Source organism: Hibiscus syriacus, unplaced genomic scaffold, assembly GCF_006381635.1.
Source record: "Hibiscus syriacus cultivar Baekdansim isolate YM2019G1 unplaced genomic scaffold, ASM638163v2 tig00111990_pilon, whole genome shotgun sequence".
NCBI classification, from domain to species: domain Eukaryota; kingdom Viridiplantae; phylum Streptophyta; class Magnoliopsida; order Malvales; family Malvaceae; genus Hibiscus; species Hibiscus syriacus.
This window is the reverse complement of record NW_024063231.1, coordinates 583,604-593,526: the sequence shown is the minus strand read 5'-3', so window position 1 is coordinate 593,526 and position 9,923 is coordinate 583,604.

Below are 9,923 nucleotides of genomic sequence, written 5' to 3'. Positions count from 1 at the left end.
CTGAAAATTCCAGCCGCCCCAGCCAACGGTTCAACTTCCAGCCGCCTCTGATGATTCCAATAGTCTCCAGCAGCAGCCGACGCCTCTACCAGGTGTTCACCCCACTGTAGCCACGACACCGCCGCCTGAAAGAAGCCTCCAGAAGCGCCACTAAGCCATCCACGTTGCTACCCTATGGTGAGTCACCACCATAATTCGGTGACTCACCTAGGGTCACTCCTTTAAACTGGTCCAAGAGCAACACCGTGATGGCTATAAATATGGCCACCACACCTGCAAAGAAAAAGAGGGGAGACAGAGAGCTACGACAGAGGGCAAGAACCCGAAAGGAGAAGAAAAAAACCAGAAAAGAAGAAGAATAGACAAAAACATAGAGAACAAGAACTGAAGCCAGAGACCAACAACAAGCAACCACCCACAACAGCCAAATATTAAAGAAAAGAGAGGAGAGAAACTTATCGAGGAAGCCACGACCATCAGATCCCTCCAAACCGCCATCGAACTGTGAAAATACCGAAGGTATTTTCTTAGATCTAGGAAATTTCGGGGATTTTTAGGAAAAATGGATGCTGGATTCGTCCTTAGAACAACAAGATCTATATCCTAGGGTAATTTGTAAGTTTCCGGCCACCACCCACGGTGGCCGGCGGTGGTACTGACGCCGGAATAAGGCGACCAGTCGGTTTCCCTCGTCTAAGAAGACAGAGAGAATTGTTCTCTCTCTTTTTAGAGAGAAAGAAAAAAAAAAGAAATGAAGGGCTTAGAGCCCTTCTAGGCCGGTTAATGGGTTTATAAACCCTCCCCCATACGGCGTCGTTTTGGGGAGGGGTCAGTGTGTAATTTTCCTACGGAAAAACCATACCCGCAGTACTCCAGGTTTTATAAAGTTCTATTTTAGTCACTGGAATTGAATGTTTTATGCATTTTGATTTTGTTTCCGAATTTTATTTATATATAATTTAGTCATTAGTGTTTATATCTTTAGGGTAAATAATAAATTTAGTCCCTTAAATTTTAATAATTATTATTTGAATCACTGATTAATTAATTAGGTTAAATTACACTATTAATCATTATCTTTCATAATATTTCAAATTATTATCTTTATTTTTAATACTTTATATTTAATTTTATAATTTTAATTTCTTTTATATTGATCATTATTTAATTATAATATTATTTTGTTATTACTTTTATATTTTAATTATGGCTTTAATTATTATTTTATTATTATCTTAGTCTTATAAATATTTATATATTTTTTAAATTAAATATTATAAAAATTTAATTTATTTTATATAAATCATTTTTATGAAAAATTATTACATGTTTAATATTTATTTTATTTATTAATATCGAAGAAAAGAGCTGCCTTAAAGCACCTAGAAGTCATTTTCTGATATTCTTAACTAAATAAATATCCTGTTTTTATAAATTATATATTAATTATTTTTAGAAAAATGTTTTTTAGTTATTTATTTATTTTTTAATATCGAAGAAAAGAGCTATCTTAAGGCACCTAGAAGTCATTTTCTGATATTTCTAAGTAAATAAATATCTTATTTATAAAAATAAAGATATGTATATATTAATATATTTTCTTAAAATTACATTAATAAAATTGAAATAACAGGATTATGAATTAAATATATTTTTGAACTTTTAAAATTTCCAATAATAGAGACAATTTATAATTAATAAAGTACCAATTTTGGGCGTTGTAGGGGTGCTAATCCTTCCCTAAACGTAACCGACTACGAATCCCTTTTTATTATTAAAAAGAACGAATCTTTGGTTAAAACGCATACTAGTTTATCTTTTGACTGGTGTTTTCTTGAAAGCTCTTTAAAAGATAATTTTTAGGTATTCGAAAACGGTTACGACAAGCAGTACACGTTTAGAGAAGAGTTCTTGACGGAAGTTGAGAACGGGAGAGGGACTTGGAGAAGACCGTTAGTCACTCATTTCACTGGTTGTCAGACTTGTAGCGGCGACCATAATCGGATGTACGTCGGCAAGTCTTGTTGGAAAGGGATGGTCAAAGCTTTGAGCTTTGTTGATAATCAGGTGTGGCGCAAGTTTGGGTTCATGCACTTGGATCTACTTGATTCCTCCACTGTCACTGAAGTCCTCTTTAATTATCCCGCTGATGAAGGTACATGGTAAAACATAGTTGAACATCAAAAGGTATGGCTTCTCATTATTTTATTACCACGTAAAAGTGCTTGTTTGCTTTTAACTTTTTAGTCTTTACCATGTAAAAGTCCTTTAAGCAGAGAAGAGAATAGATGCAGTGAACCAAGGCATGAAGTCCTTTAAGCAGAGAAGAGAATAGATGCAGTGAACCAAGGCATGAATTCTGCAACATTCGAGGCTGGACTCCGTTCATCCTTTCTGGTTTATAAGTGAATCGAGAATATATTGCTGCAAACGAATAATGTACTTACACTAGAAGCATCATCGAGTAAAAGTTGGTTCATTTTTTCATTATTATATTTTTGGACCTTCCTGCTTTTGCTTTGGATGTGATTGTTAGTTTTGCGACTAGAAGTACTATGTATTGGTTTTGAGTAATATTATTACCATGTCAAAGAGGTTGCTCAGAAACCCATCTATTAAGTGAGATGAAACCGATTAAGAAGATAGTTCAATGATATTTTGAAAAAAAAAAACTTAAATTCCGTAATAATTTTGAAGAAAAATAGTTGGGTGACCAAAACAGAATCACATAAATAATAGAATGACTAAATATGTAATATACCAGTATCAACTCTTTAAATCTTTATACATCTTATTTCCTCTCAGATGTATAGTCAAAGGATTAAAATGTGCCTCTGTATGAATATAACACCCCAAAACTCAAGTTAGTAGTTTCGAGTATAATATATGAACATATAATGCTTAGGAAAGCTTAAATTAAGTAATTGGGTTAAGTATGAATGAGTTGAGCTTGAAGTGAAGCCCACAAAGTGTAAAAAGGGTAATTTTAATTTGGGGCAAAACTTGGAGGACTAAGGGGACAATTTGCCCATATTTTGAAATAGAAGTTGATCCCTTAATTGTGCCTATGTCACACATTGGGAAGAGAAGAGCTCTTCCTTGTCTTCTTCTTCTTCATTATCTTTTCTCTCATCTTCCTTGTCATAATACCCCCAAAGGTGATAGCTCTTTTATTCCACATTTCTAGTTCGGATTCGCAAAGGTAAGAATGTTAATCTCCTATCTTAGAGCTTTATTTCTAGCTCAAAATCTCAACGTTTGCTTATGGTGGCCAAAATAGGGGTTTTAGAGAGGTTTTGGTTACAGGGCTTAGAATTGTTCCTAATTTGTCCCTAAAAGTTTATAATCATGTTTCTACTTATTTAGAGTTGATAGAGAAATGGCAATGGATGATGAACGTTGCTCTACGTTGAAGAATCAAACCTAGAAAGCTCTAAACTCGATCAAAGAACAATATGATGAAAGGGAGATGTGGGCGGCAAAAATGGTACTTAGATTAGGGTTTTGGCTTGCTAAATTTAAGACAAAGAATCGAAGGTTAAGATAATAAAAAAAGGGTAATAAAAATCTAATGAAATTAGGACAAAGGAAAAAAGAGGGTAATGAAATAAACTAAAGACAAAATATGTAATAAAGAAATTAAGCTTATCTCCCTTATAATGGGTGTAAAAAGTATGTTGTTGATGGATTTTTGATGGATGAATACTTGTTGGAAAGATAACGAGATAAGGATTACAACGAAGAAGACGGATTGTAATTCTGACGGTCGGATCTTCACAAAAAGTTATTTGAAAATTTACCCCTGTAGACATATCACTTAAAAGAAGCTTCAAATGCACAAGACTATCAGCTCTTGCAAAAACGATATCTCGTTGTATTGAATAATAAAAAAATATTGAAAATTCTAATATTTACAAAATCTCGTATAAGATTTATGCATGCTCTGTCTTCACTAAAATGAACATATCTTGAGTTACCGATATCGGATTAAGGCGATTCAATATCCATTAAAAAGCTAAGAGATAGAAAGTCATAAATTCAGAAGACATGTTAACCAAATAACATCAGTATCCCATTCAAAAAGCAATCGCAAGTTTGTTGTTCTACTATTGTTTTCCAAGTCTTGGTCATGTGAGTCCATTGGAAGCGTTAGTACATCTTCCTTTGATGTGGATCTTATGATGCATGTATCAAGAGTTCTTGAACGCATTAAAAATGCTCTTATTTGCTTTTGATTAGTGAGAGAAGTGAGTGAGAGGCCAAGAACAAGGAGAAGCTAGTGCTTGGGTGATATTAGGAACATTTTTCATCAGTTAGTGTTAAGGTAACACATTCCTAACTCACTTATACTGCATGTAGATCATTAGGTTGTGATTTGCTTTCTTGTTGTGTTCATGGTTACAAAACATAGGTTATGAGTTAATAAACATTCAAGAGTCTTTGGGGGACTTGTGAGGGTTTTTTTGGGGGACATTTTTTTGTGTCCAAATAGGGCATTTCTAGGTAGAAGTATCAATATTGGATCACAATTCGATACTCATCCGTGAAGTATCGAGATAGAGTAGTGGTTTTGATACTCTAGGGAGTGACTAAGTGTGACGATCATGCTTCTACTGTGCCAGAGGCTTCATCAGTGGATCAACAATGTTGTCATCTGTGTGTACTCTATATATTTCCACATCTCCTTTATCTATGATCGCTTTAATGAGATGAATGCGCCTAAGAATATGTTTGGATCATTGATGAGATATTGGTTTCTTTGCTTGTGCAATGGCTCCATTGTTTCCGCAACAGAGTGCTATAGCATCTAATATGTTGGGAACAACCCTTAGTTCATATATGAACTTTGATCCAAAAAACTTCTTTTGTTGCTTCACTAGTTGCAATTTATTCAACCTCTATTGTAGAATCAGCTACCGTGTCTTGTTTCGAACTCTTCCAGCTCACAACACCTCAGTTAAGACAAAACATAAAACCTAATTGCGATCGTAAGTCATCCATGTTAGTTTGGAAGCTTGCATTCGTGTAACCCTTTACACTAAGCTCTGATACCACGATTAGGATCACATGTACACCCCATGATGTAGTGAAAAAAATCCAGCGATCTTACCATTAATCTATGTATAAAAATCGAAATCAGGAGGAACGGATGCGCGATTTACCTTGGGTTCTTGGAAAAACAACAATTCTGTAGTATATTTACGAACGGTTCAAATCATAAGCCTCCACACTAACATCTCGACCTCTACTCAGAACACCCGGATAAGAGTAAATATTTTTCTTTTCTCAAAAACTATTTTAAGAAATCTTGTCTAAAAAATTAAGTGCAGTTGCTAGACATTTCTTATCTTTTTATATGAGTTACCCTAACCTTTAGGGTTTTTTAATTTTGAATTAATTAAATCCAAATTTAATTATTCCAAAATTAATAACCATTAAAAAAATTGCAATCATAATTACACTATTTTAATATTTGCTTATTATATTCGGGATAATTAAAAATTATATATATATATATATATATATATATCAATATATATTAACATTATATTCTTCGATCATGTATAATAAATTGTATAATTAAAACTCGTTTAATATTTGCTCATTTCAACCCTAGGGTGTGACATTGTAGGTTCCTGTAACATTAGTAGTAATTATTATAACCATTCTAATATTACAAACAAATTCTAATATTACAAACAATGAGTGACATCTGGCAATATATTATTGTCACCTAAGTTACAAGAAGTCGTGATTTGTCATAACATCTTCGTGACTAACTCTTTTTGTGTATTCTATCCTTTTGTCCTTTATATCTAGAATAATCACAAGTCTTGGAATAGTCACACTTGTATAACCCATTTATTGTTTCTTAATATCTAGAGTAGACGATAATGAACAAATAATTTGTGATATCTCAAATCAACTTAGTCAAGCATGGCCATGTCTTTCTAGTCTCACTCAATCAAGTGGCCTGTGATATATTCCCTACTATGTCGGAATACAAATCCTATCTTGACCATTCACACCACCCCACTACATATAATGTGATATGTTCAATATCAGTCTTTATAGCTCAACTAGTTATTGAGCATGTTTAACTGTATCAAAACATACAATAATATATGTCAAGATAGTAATGATCTCAAGTATGAGGATCATACATATAGTCATCGCCATAAGCAATGTTGTGACCATCGCATAATAATCCAATACATATGCTCATAGTGTGTCAATCCAATATATTATTCTCTAATAATATACTCATGTATTGATTTTGACATATCCATGTCAATGATGGAACGTTATCATCAATCTACTCCACGTTAACCTTAAACGTATTATTAATGTCCATGCCCATAATAATACTCGACTAAGGATGTTTAATAATAATCATATTATTATATGGACTTTATTATCTTTCAGTTTATTTGAGACACATAAGTATAACTAAAATCAATAATTGAAATGACTTTATTCAATAAAACTGGCAAATAAAATATATCATTACAATCATCTCATGATTGGTCTTTGGGCATACTCTAACAATCAATACTAGGATCACAATTTATATTCTAGTTACTAATTTTAGTATCAGTACTCATGGGAGTATCGATACCTGGGGTGAAGTATCGATACTCTTATATGGGGTATCTATACCGAGGTATTTTTCAAAACATCGAAGGAAATTTGGTATCTACACTAGGGGAAGTATTGAACCCTAAGAGATAAAGTATTGATACCTAAAGGGAGTATCGGTACCCTCATAAATATTGGGGCTAGTTTGAATTGGAGGGATGAAAATGGAGTATTGGGTTGAGGAAAACCTTACAATAAGCTTACAAGTGAAACCTTAATAATTGTGTGATAACATAAGATCTTTATGAGGTAAGATCCCGCAAGACTTATTTCTTTCTTAATGCTTGGGAAAAAATGAGGGGACCTGAACTACTTGAATGTATGAACATTGGTATAGTAATTATAAGTAGAAATATCTAGATTTTCTCCTACTAGTGCTAAGATACTTTAGTAACAATGCAAATGCACTTCCGTAATGATGCCAAGGCACTTTAGTATCATTGCTAAGGCACTTCCATTATTCAAAGGTAATGACATGATATATATATGTGTGTGTGTGGTGAAATACTTATGCCTTGTGTTGTGCTCAATTACTTCCATTTTATATGCTTGTTGCATTTTGATGTCACATGACTGAACCTATTGGCATTTACATATAATGGATGCATTTAGTACAATAAAGTTATCTATATGGCACTGAGCTAGTAGCTTAACATTCAAAATTTGTTTCCCTTCGTAGGTTAGTAGGTGTCGGTCAAAGAGCTTATCACCGGATTTTATATTCCAGATATTAACAAGCTACAGAGTACATCTTGGTTATTTTAGTGGACATGTAATTCATAAACCCTTTATGTATAATTTTAGTCATAACTCTTTAAAAAATTGAATGTATTTGAGATTTTATTTTAGGAGCTCCCCATTTGTAAACTTGATCATTTTACTTTACTTTAAAATTTTAATGAATGATTTTTAATATGAAATCAAAATATCTTAAAAGGAAATTTTATGATTAGCTACTATGGTGGTCCCGTCCAATGTCCAAATCCTTCAAGCTTTGGGTTAAAGCGAATTTGGGTGTAACACTTAGTGGTATCAAAGTGTCAGGTTTAGTCGTTCCTAGGACACGTGGATTAGGGTCAGTAAGAGTCAATGATGTACATGCCCCTAGAGTGTCATAGTACTTGATTATCTGGAAAGGCGATAATAACACCCTTCTTTTAATTTTGTAGAATATGGCCGACAACCCAGCAAACAGTCAGGAAGGTCGCAGCGATAGTAACATCTCACTCGCCAGAGATACCAACGATGAGTTCATTTCGGACTCTAAGAAGATGGGCATCTTGCAGGATACAAGGATAGATGAGGATACCTTCTTCAGAGACCTCACAACTATCATTCCAAGAGCACCCGTTGCACCTACCCTACCTATTTCACCACCCATATCACCCTATGATACCATTGATGATAATCCACTTTTTTTGACCAGTGGCTTCGACAGACTCTCCACAATCTTAGACATTTTGTCCTCACCTAGAGGGTAAGCTTGAGTGCATCACCGCATTGATAAAAGGTGATGCTATTTATTGGTGGGAGACAATCAAACTAGCTTTAGAGCCTACGAGACTGGCTTGGGAGATTTTTGGAGAAGTTCAGAGATAAGTACATTAGTGGCACACCTTGACAACCTGAGAGATCAGTTCACTCATTTGGTTTAAGGAGACCGATCTGTGATGGAGTATGAGCGCGACTTCCTTCGCCTGAGCCGTTACGCACCTGAGTTGCTGGCGACTGAGGTCCTTCACTGCCAAAGGTTTAGAGAGGGGCTCCACATTGACATCCTTACCTATCTAGCTGTCGATACTCCTAGGATCTTTATAGAATTGACTCGTTAGGCTAAGACGATCGAGAGAGTACAGTCGATGAAGTCCCTCATGATGAGTATTCCAGGAGGCCAAAGTCGGAGGGCACCAGATTCTGCTAAACCATCTCAGTCTTCAGTTAAAAGGGCCAAGAACTCCCGAAGAGTGAAGAGCTCCCCACTATAATAGTTTCAGTGGATGAGACAGAGTTCAAGACATTGTTAGGGGTTAGAGCTTTGTTGGAGGCCTTTGAATTCCACCTTGATGGCAAGCACAAGAGGTTTTGGTAGAGGGTCGCAGCCTCCCTAATGTAGGAATTATGACAAGTGGCATATTGGAGAGTGTTACTGACTCTCGAAGGCGTACTTTAGTTGTGGTTCACTAGAGCACTATGTCCGACTCTTCCCTAATACAGAAAGTGTAGTGCCATTAGCTACTCAAAGATCGACTCAGACAGTTCAAAGAGGTCAAGGATTCATTTGAAGGGGTGGTAGCTCGGTATCATAATAGTATAGTAGATGCATCGCCAGATATATGGTCGAACCTAATGTCAGGGTTACCTCGAGATAGTACGCAGTTAAAGCCCAAGAGGAGTGTAAGCTAAATGATGTCATCTCAAGTATCTTTACTATTTATGTTACACCAGTTACTACTTTAATTGATCATGGTTCTAATTATTCATATACGTGTCATGAGCTTATCCAAGAGTGGAGTATTCCGGTTGAAGACCTTAAGTTAAGGTTAGAGTCTCAAGTCCTCTAGGACTAGATGCTCTTGTAGAAAAAACCCATTACAAATATTCGATAGAGGTTTAGGGTCAAGTCTTTTCTGCCGACCTTATAGTATTACCTTTTTGAGAGTTTGACTTGATCTTAGGGATGGATTGGTTGACATAGCATGATGTGAGCTTAAAACGTAAGGCTAGGCAACTCAAGATTAAGCACGAAGATAGTATCAATATTGTAATGGCTAGTGAAGAGATACATGGCATGTCTAGGATTATTTCAACCTTAGCTGCTCAGAGATTGATTAGTCGAGGTTGTGAAGCATTCCTAGCCAACATGGTAGACACCAGCATTTTGAGCCCGATGCTTGAAGACATTTGCACTATGAGAGACTTTGTTGAGGTATTTCCAAAGGAGTTGTAAGGGTTACCGCCAGATCGCGAGTTATAATTTGGCATCGAAGTCTTGCCGTGATCAACTCTGGTGTCCATTGCCCCTTATCGTATAACACCAACCGAATTAAAAGAACTCAAGGCCCAGATTTAGGAACTATTAGATCAAGGGTTTATTCGTCCAAGTATATCCCCATGGAGAACACTGAAGAAAGAAGGGTTTATGAGGCTATTTTTTTATTACCGGTAATTGAACAAGCTAATAAATAATAACTGATATCCACTTCTAAGAATCAACAATCTATTTGACTAGGTTAGAGGGGAAAGGGTGTTTTCTAAGCTATACTTGAGGTCAAGGTACTACGAGT